The following is an 8,867-nucleotide window of genomic DNA, read 5'->3' as shown; positions in this document are numbered from 1 at the left end:
ATCATGTAGGTAAGGGTTTTTGGCAGTAAGAATAGAACCGATTTGTTTCCGTTTGACTGTGTAGAAATAGATTTAAGTAATTTTTAAGTTGATAAGTAAATCAATTAAATTAAAAAGAAAATATTAAATTATATGAGTTATAAGTTATAATAAATAAATACAACATTAACCACCAATTTTTTTTGTTAACAATCGATTAATTTAAAAAAACGATTTTTTGAAGTCAATGTCACATCTCTTACAACCAATAGAAAAGTAGAAAATGGCGGATTGTTTACAAATTTCAATACATTACACAAAACATTACATTTTTTTTTTAAATACTTAGACGTGTTCCAAAATCAATTGGAGGTGTTCCAATGAAGGTCCCTCGAGACTCCTGCATAATCAGTATTCAGTATCATCAAATTCGACGACATTTAAAACCCAACCCCTTATAAGATAATCCCTTACAATTTGGTGTGACTCCGTTATCATCATGCATGATGCTATCTGTATGTCTTTAAGTAACTTTTCGTAATCGTTTAAAATCTAAATCCAAAGACTCGGACCGTTTTTGGTTTTATTGAATCTGTTTTAGGAGACATTTTCTAAATAATTACATCACTTCATTTAAATCAAATTTTGGACAATATATTATGCAATGCAATAATTGAACACACAGTTATTAAATAAATCAAGGTCGTAATGTACATTCCCTGTCTTCTGCTGAGGTCTTTTAATATTTTCGCCGTATTAGACTATCTAAAGTTAGTAACTATTATTTGGGAAAAGGGATACTCTTCTTTAATAAAATCCCAGAGGCTCTTTTATCTCTGCCTTTCAATAAATTTAAGAAATGTATTAAAGAAAAGATGTGTAAAAAGGCTTACTATAAAATCAACGATTACCTAATTGATAAAAGGGCCTGGGACTAGTGCTAGACAGGCTACTTCTAATTAATTTGCGATATTTGTTTTAAAATAAGTGTTGTTTGATGATTTGCTATTTTAAAAGAGTACCTAGATTTTTTTACGCCGGCTTTTTCTCTCGGCCTACACCCTCTGTCTTCTTTGCCGATGAGTAGGGATGCCTACAAATTCAAATTTAATGACGTGGAATAAGTGATACATGTATCTTATGTTCCTTAATAAACATATTTTATTTTTATATTTTATTTTATTGTTAAATAATTTCCTTAAATTTTTGCTACCAGATGGTCTCGGCGATGTACCCCTAGGGCCTAGACTATAAATGATTTCCCCCCAGAAATCCCCTAAGAATCCTAGTGTGCACGATGAAATTGTAGTTTTGTTTAGTTTGTTAATAAATAGTGTGATGCAACTGCGGGGGGCGGGGGCCGGGCGAGCGTGTGGTGTGCTATCGTCTCGTTCATTCACCTGAGGTCACTGACCACACTACACGCCGCTCGACACTGCTTCCGCAGCTGCACACTTTTTCGAAAATAGTCTTTTAATTCTTCGCCTCGTCACCAACATTTTGGTCTTCGGCCGGATCTTTGAACATTTATAGACAATTAGTGAAGTGTGTAATCGTATAAAAGTGATTTGAATCGTGAAGTTTTGTGTGCAAGTGAATATTATAGTGAATCACGCGCACGCCCTTTGTTTCCTTTGTTCTCGGTTCTTATATGTTAGGTACTTTTATTGCGGAATGCACAGTGATTTATTTTATAGGTAAATTACGTATTTGGTGAAAACTAATAACTATTTAAAATTATTGTTCGTTTCGTTTTATTATTTAAATAGTTAATTAGTTATTTGTTTCGTTTCATCGAAGTACGTAATATACCTGTTTAAGTGTTAGTGAGGTGAAAATAGTTACTATTATGAAATAAATAGCTATAAAATTATTGTTCGTTCGATTCCTTTTAAGTATTTAAATAAATACTTGTTGAAATAGTTATTTGTTTCATACTGGTATTCATTATTTTTTTTTGTGATAGTGAACCTACCTACGTTTAAAGTGAATGTTAGTGAGTAATTAATAGTTGTTCGGTTCGTTATATATTTTGTGAAACTATATTTATATAATATTAAAGTGTGTGTTTATGAAAATATTAGTGTGAATAATTTTGTGATTATTTTTACGTTGCGTATTGAAATAAAATAAAATAATAGTGCTCGAGTGCGGTATTACAATTACAAATAATAGTATTTTGCTGTTGTGTTCGTACGTAATACGTAAATAATTTTCGTTTTCGTTTCGTAGTAACGAGTTCTTTTCAATAACTTTTTTGTGTAGTGAATAAAATTATATATTTTTTTTATGCGTTTGGGCGTGGCGTGTGTTGATAGTGTTGTGTTGAGTGCTGATATTTCTTTTTAAATTGATTAATTACTTTTTTTCTCCCAAACATGCCAATTACTAGGTCGCTCAGACGCCAGGCCGTAAAATGTGAATCGGCCCCAGTACATCCTACACATGAAGACGATAACTTAGCAAATCCACAAGCGCCAGCTCCTGCATCAATGGCAGCCGTTCATCATCAATCAGAGAAGTCATTACACGAATACCCTAAGGCTCCTTCGGTGAAGCGATCGGTGGTGAGCAAGAAGAGTGTGCAGCGGGCAGAAGCTTTAAAAAGATTAGCAGCTGCAAGAATAGAAGAGGCTTGCGCTAAGGCCGCTTTCGCTGAAGCTGAATTAGCGGCTATTGAAGCGCAGGGTAGTGAGCTGGATAGCTTGGCGGAAAATAAAGGCTTCAGAGAGAGAGATAGTTTAGTTAGAGATTGGTTGGATTCAAACGATCGTGATGCTCAAACAACTTCGAATCAGCAGCTCGATATTAAGACACTCGTATCTGCGCTTACTGAAGCCGCACGAGCGATGCAGAGCCCAAAAACGCTATTCGAATTACCAATTTTTAGCGGGGCAAGTAGTGAGTGGTTAGCGTTTAGAGCAGCATATAATGAAACTAGCAGTAATTTCTCTAAATTGGAAAATTTGGTGCGGCTAAGAAGAAGCCAGAAAGGGGCAGCCAAGGAAGCTGCCATTTCTTTGTTTATAGCAGATGTGGAGCCTGGAGAGATTTTGTCACTCTTGGAAGCAAGATTTGGACGACCTGATGCATTAGTTATTATGGAGATGGACAAGATTAAACAGCTTTCGAAACTTTCTGATAATCCTCGTGATATTTGTATTTTTTCAAGCAAGATAGTCAACATTGTAACAGTCATAAAGGCTTTAAAGAAGGAGTACTACTTGTTTAACCCGGAATCTGTGAGAGCTGTTGTGGAGAAGATGACACCGACCTTGAGGTACCGTTGGTATGACTACGCTGCGGGGCGACCTGAGGAAGAGGCGGACTTAGTTAAATTATCTTCATTCTTTTCCCGCGAGGCGGACCTTTGCAGTCGGTATGCTCAAGTTGAAAATGTTAATCACTCGTCATCACAAAGAAGACCGTTTCTAACAAATGTGACATCTACTACTGCAATACCTGGAACATCTATAACGCCAAAAAAACAGAGCTATGAGTGTACTGTCTGTCATCATTTACATCACATAAAAGACTGTAAACAGTTCATGGATTTGGAGAGTAAATGTAGATGGGAGAAGGCTAAAGATTTGAACCTGTGTTTTAGATGTTTAGGATGTCGCAATCATCGTCATAGGTGCTCCTATAAGCCATGTGGGATCGAAGGCTGCAAGGCGTCTCATCATTCACTTCTGCATTTTTCAGCGTCTCCCTCAGAGACGCCAGTAGAACCAGCAGGAAAATCAGCTGTTGTAGCTGCGACTCGACAGAAAGTTGGCAGAGCTTTGTTGAAGATTGTGCCAGTGAGATTGAGAGGTCCCAAGGGGACCATGACTACATTTGCATTGCTTGATGAGGGGTCATCGGTCACTCTTATAGAGAAAGAAGTTGCTTCTGAGATTGGACTTACAGGTCCAGAAGAGTCTTTTATTATTGAAAGGGTGGCAGGAGCACGTACGGAGGCTTCCAGTTCAAGGAGAGTGAGTCTCTATATTAATGGTGTTCACATGGATAAGGAGCATAAAATAGAAGCACGAACAATAGATAGTTTGAATCTTAATCACCAATCGGTGGATGCAGATATGATAGAAGGTTGTGATCACCTTCTGGAAATAACCGAGGATCTTACATATGATCGAGGTACACCTACTCTTCTTATTGGCCAGGACAACTGGCATTTGATTATTTCGAGGAAGATAAGAAGTGGTGGGTGCAGAGATCCAGTTGCATCATTAACAGAATTAGGTTGGGTATTGCACGGGCCTACTAAGGGGCCTGGAAAAGTTAGTGTATTAAAGCTGGTAAATCATAGTGAAGAAGAAGATGAAAAGAATGAAAATAAATTAGAAGATTTGTTCAAACAGTCACTAGGAATCGAACCAAAACGTCCAAAAAATTATCCAGAGGAACGCGCATTGTCATTATTAAAGAGCTACAGCCACCGTCTTCCTGATGGACGTTTTGAATCGGGGTTGTTGTGGCGCAAAGAAGAACTGGAGTTACCAGAAAATAGAGAAAATGCTTTAAGAAGATTGATAGCGATTGAGAAGAAATTAGATAAAAACCCTAAGCAGAAGATGGAATATAATGCTCAAATTGAGTATCTTTTAGAATGTGGCTATGCTGAGGAGGCCCTACCTTCGTCTCGTTCTGGCCGCACTTGGTACCTACCACATTTTGCTGTGATTAATCCATCAAAACCGAAACCGCGAATCGTTCTGGACGCTGCTGCTAAAACGAATGGAATATCTTTGAATGACATGTTACTTACCGGACCAGATCTGTTACAATCGCTACCTGGAGTTTTGATGCGCTTTCGACAAAGACCAATTGCTGTGTCAGGAGATATTCGTGAAATGTTTCTTCAAATCAAAATTAGGACTGAGGACAGGGATGCATTGCGTTTTTTATGGCGAGGTGATAGACGCGAAAATGAACCTCAAGAGTATCGTATGACAAGAGTGATTTTTGGCGCAGCGTCTTCACCTTGTACTGCCATTTATATTAAAAATTTAAATGCTGAAGAATATCGACGGGAGTACCCTGAAGCTGCAGATGCAATTTGTCGCAATCACTACATGGATGATTATCTCCAGAGTTTTGATTCTGTGAAAGAAGCTAAGCGTATAGCAAAAGAAGTCAGTTTTGTGCACCGTCAAGGTAAATTTCATTTACAAAAATGGGCGAGTAACAGACCTGAAGTTATATGTACCTCGAATAGGTATCATCGATGGTTTCGGGGATCCAATTTCTTATATTCTCCAGAAGAGACTTGGCCTAAGAGAAAAATAGAAGAGGCGGTAACTGAAGAAACTTCAGGAGAAGAGCGACTGTCAGTTGTCGATTGTTGTGCAAGAAATCGCCTAATCCCTGGCTTGCCTGACGCATCCAGATTTTCGTCCTGGATGCGCCTAATAAGAATGACGGGGGGAGTTTTAAAGTTCATTATCTTATCCCACAGAACTCAAATTATTGCTTCGGTTCACGGGCGAATTTGGTGGCGTGGCAACGGCTGGCTGGTTGAGGGAAGATTACAGAGCTGGGAGTTCTGGTGCTCGTGGTGGATGGAACCCTGCCCAGAAATTCGTGGCCTAGGGGAAGGGTCGTGGCGACTTTCCCGGGCAAAGATGGCGTCACTCGCGTGGTCGAGGTGCAGACTAAGGCTGGAGTACTAAAGAGGCCAACCAAGAAAATCATCGTGCTGCTGACGGAGAGTGCGCAGGACGCACTGGGGGGAGAATGTGCACGATGAAATTGTAGTTTTGTTTAGTTTGTTAATAAATAGTGTGATGCAACTGCGGGGGGCGGGGGCCGGGCGAGCGTGTGGTGTGCTATCGTCTCGTTCATTCACCTGAGGTCACTGACCACACTACACGCCGCTCGACACTGCTTCCGCAGCTGCACACTTTTTCGAAAATAGTCTTTTAATTCTTCGCCTCGTCACCAACACCTAGGATGCCTTCAAACACAAACAATAATAATTCTTGTATAGTGTTATTACTGAATTTTCATGTAATTTCAGAATTTGAATTTAATAAAAATCACATCTTTCTTTGACAGTCCAAACAAATTTACAATTAGTAGCATTAGCCACACGGATCCTATTTTTACGATGTGTTCGTACTTCAATTTAGTTCCAAAATCAGGAACGTGATATACAATAGCAAAAAAACTGTTTTTGGCGTGTTTTTTGACATTTCCCCTAAAAAACCCCCAAATATTCATTCCCCCTATTCTGCCCCTAACTTGGTTGTAACCCCTCTAAATCTAGGGGGAAATCCTCTAATCTGGCAACACTGGAGCACTGACTACTGACAGCTGACTCAGTAGCTGAGCAACAATAATAATTTCAACAACAATTGACAAATAGCATTTTTTGACAGTTGGCGTTAAATTAAATGTCATGTGATTTTTATTTGACAACCTCTCCACACAAGTCGTCAAAAACCAGTGTCAAGTCTGTGCGCAATGTTGCCAGACTAGGAGAAATTCTCTCAAAATTGAGGGAGTTTTATAGTCAATGGGGAAATTTATCGTGACCAAATTTTTGAAAATAATTTTGGAGTATGAAATCTTAACAAGATTTAGACTAAAAGGAATTGTATTTTTCATTAAATTATATAAAAAAAAATATTATATGTATTATTCAGCAAATAGAAATAAATATTGCTTAGAGTAAAGCCTGGAGTCATTTGTTATTATATATAGGATTCAGTTCTATAATATTCGAATTGTAATACGTTTTTTCGCGTACAACTTACAAACATTATTTAATATACATATAACATATATTCATATATACAAATTATTTGAATTTTACGCAGAGATGTAAATCTTTATATAATATATAATTCTTCTGTGAGTGTGTATGTCACTGAACTTCTCTCAAACGACTGGACCGATTTTGATGAAATTTTTTGTGTGTGTTCAAGGGGATCTGGGAATGGTTTAGATTCACAAATCAGCCCGCTAGATGGCGCTGCAGTCGGTACTTTCATACTTTGCTTTACTAATCGCTTGAAATATCATGCAGGACAACGTCTGTCGGGTCCACTAGTCTATATATAAAAATGAAACCCGTTTTCCGTTGTCACGACATAACATGAAAACGGCTTGACCGATGTCTGATTATTGTTTTATAATATTTCTTGAAGTACGAGGATGGTTCTTACGGAGAGAAAAATTAAAAAAATTGAGTAAAAAAAGTCTAAAAACAACACTTTTCTATATTCCCATACAAAATATTTGTAATAATATTTAAAGGCAATTTGAACTTTAATACCATATCATAAAGTTCAAGTGTTAGTGGAGGGGTTCCGGGAAGGTACATTTTTATTTTTTGACATAATGTATTTGTTGTATTATCAACTTTCTTTTTTTTATCTTACTAGCTAGACCGGTGTCCCGAATAGCAGAATAAGTATTTAAAAAAAATAAAGAATCGACTGTTAGGCGGTACGATGTTCGCCAGGCCAGCTAGTATCTTATAATTAAATATTGCATTCAAACATAAATTGTAAATGCCATTCAAGCAGAAAATTCAATTCCATGTATTGTTTTATTCTATTTATATCCACATCATTTTGCAAGCAATGATTCTGAGAAAATATTATTTTGCAGAAATCTCAAGTGTTTATATACAGGCGAAAGAGTTTGTGGGGTGAGGGAGGAAGGTGATGGTTACCGATTAAACGAGATATTTAAAGACGAATGCCGCTTACTACGTTATGAATGTAATGTTACCGAGGACCACGGTAGGTTAATATATTAAAAATTTTACTGAGCATCTTAGTACATGAATTTACAAGCATATTACTACAGAAATACAATTACGACCTTATTCTTTTAAAGAAATGTCACATGGAACCCGAATGCAACACTATATTTCTTTATCGATAGACGAAAAATATGACACAGAGCGCCCCACGCTTCTTCACAATAATACCAGTATATTTTGTTCATTACCATTTTCAGCCTAAATTAGGAATTATTTTTCACTTTTTAGTTTGATGTGCTTTAAAAGCGTGTTTTATAGTTTTTTTTAACTATATTTATTTTCCACTTTTTAGTCCTAGCAGCAATACGTGTGTTGTCTCAATTTAATCGTATTGCTTTGTGGACTTAAAAAAAATTTCATTGTTTTTTCGAGATAAACCTATGAAATTATTATATCGTCGCTGATTCTTTATAAGTGTACAAAGTTTGAATTAAATCTGTCCGTTTAAAGTGGGTCAAAATCGAGTCCGAAGGAGTCGGTTACATACATACATACATACAGGTGAAGCTAATATAAAGCGTGTAAAAAGCAATTATTTTACCAAAAATCTGCGTATACTTTATGTATATCATACGTATGTTATCTATACGTATGTTTTTTTTATAGTGTTAAAGTAGTAGAGCAGTGTCAGCCTAGTGGCTTCAGTGTGCGACTCTCATCGCTGAGGTCGTAGGGTCGGTCCTCGGCTGTGCACCAATGGACTTTCATTCTATGTGCGCATTTAACATTCGCTCGAACGGTGAAGGAAAACATCGTGATGAAACCGACCCAAAAAAACGACGGCGTGTGTCAGGGACTGGAGGCTGCTCACCTACTTGCCTATTCGATTGAAAAATGATCAGGAAACAGATTCAGAAATCTGAGGCCTAGACCTTAAAGAGGTTGTAGCGCCACTACTACTTTACTTGAACAACAATTTTTTTTTTTTTTTTTTAAGTAGACAGTAAACTTTTGCGCACTAATTATTAGATATATGTATATATGTAAAGAAATAATTATATTTCTTAAATTAGATTATTCAGTATCTATTATGTTTTTATAAATGTTCATTTAGTTTTGTTTGTTAGTCTGTGGAGAAGACATTAGTTTTGTTTGTATATGTACATATGTT

This window comes from Pieris napi (genome assembly GCF_905475465.1).
Source record: "Pieris napi chromosome W unlocalized genomic scaffold, ilPieNapi1.2 SUPER_W_unloc_1, whole genome shotgun sequence".
In the NCBI taxonomy this organism is placed as follows: domain Eukaryota; kingdom Metazoa; phylum Arthropoda; class Insecta; order Lepidoptera; family Pieridae; genus Pieris; species Pieris napi.
This window is presented reverse-complemented; position numbering follows the sequence as displayed.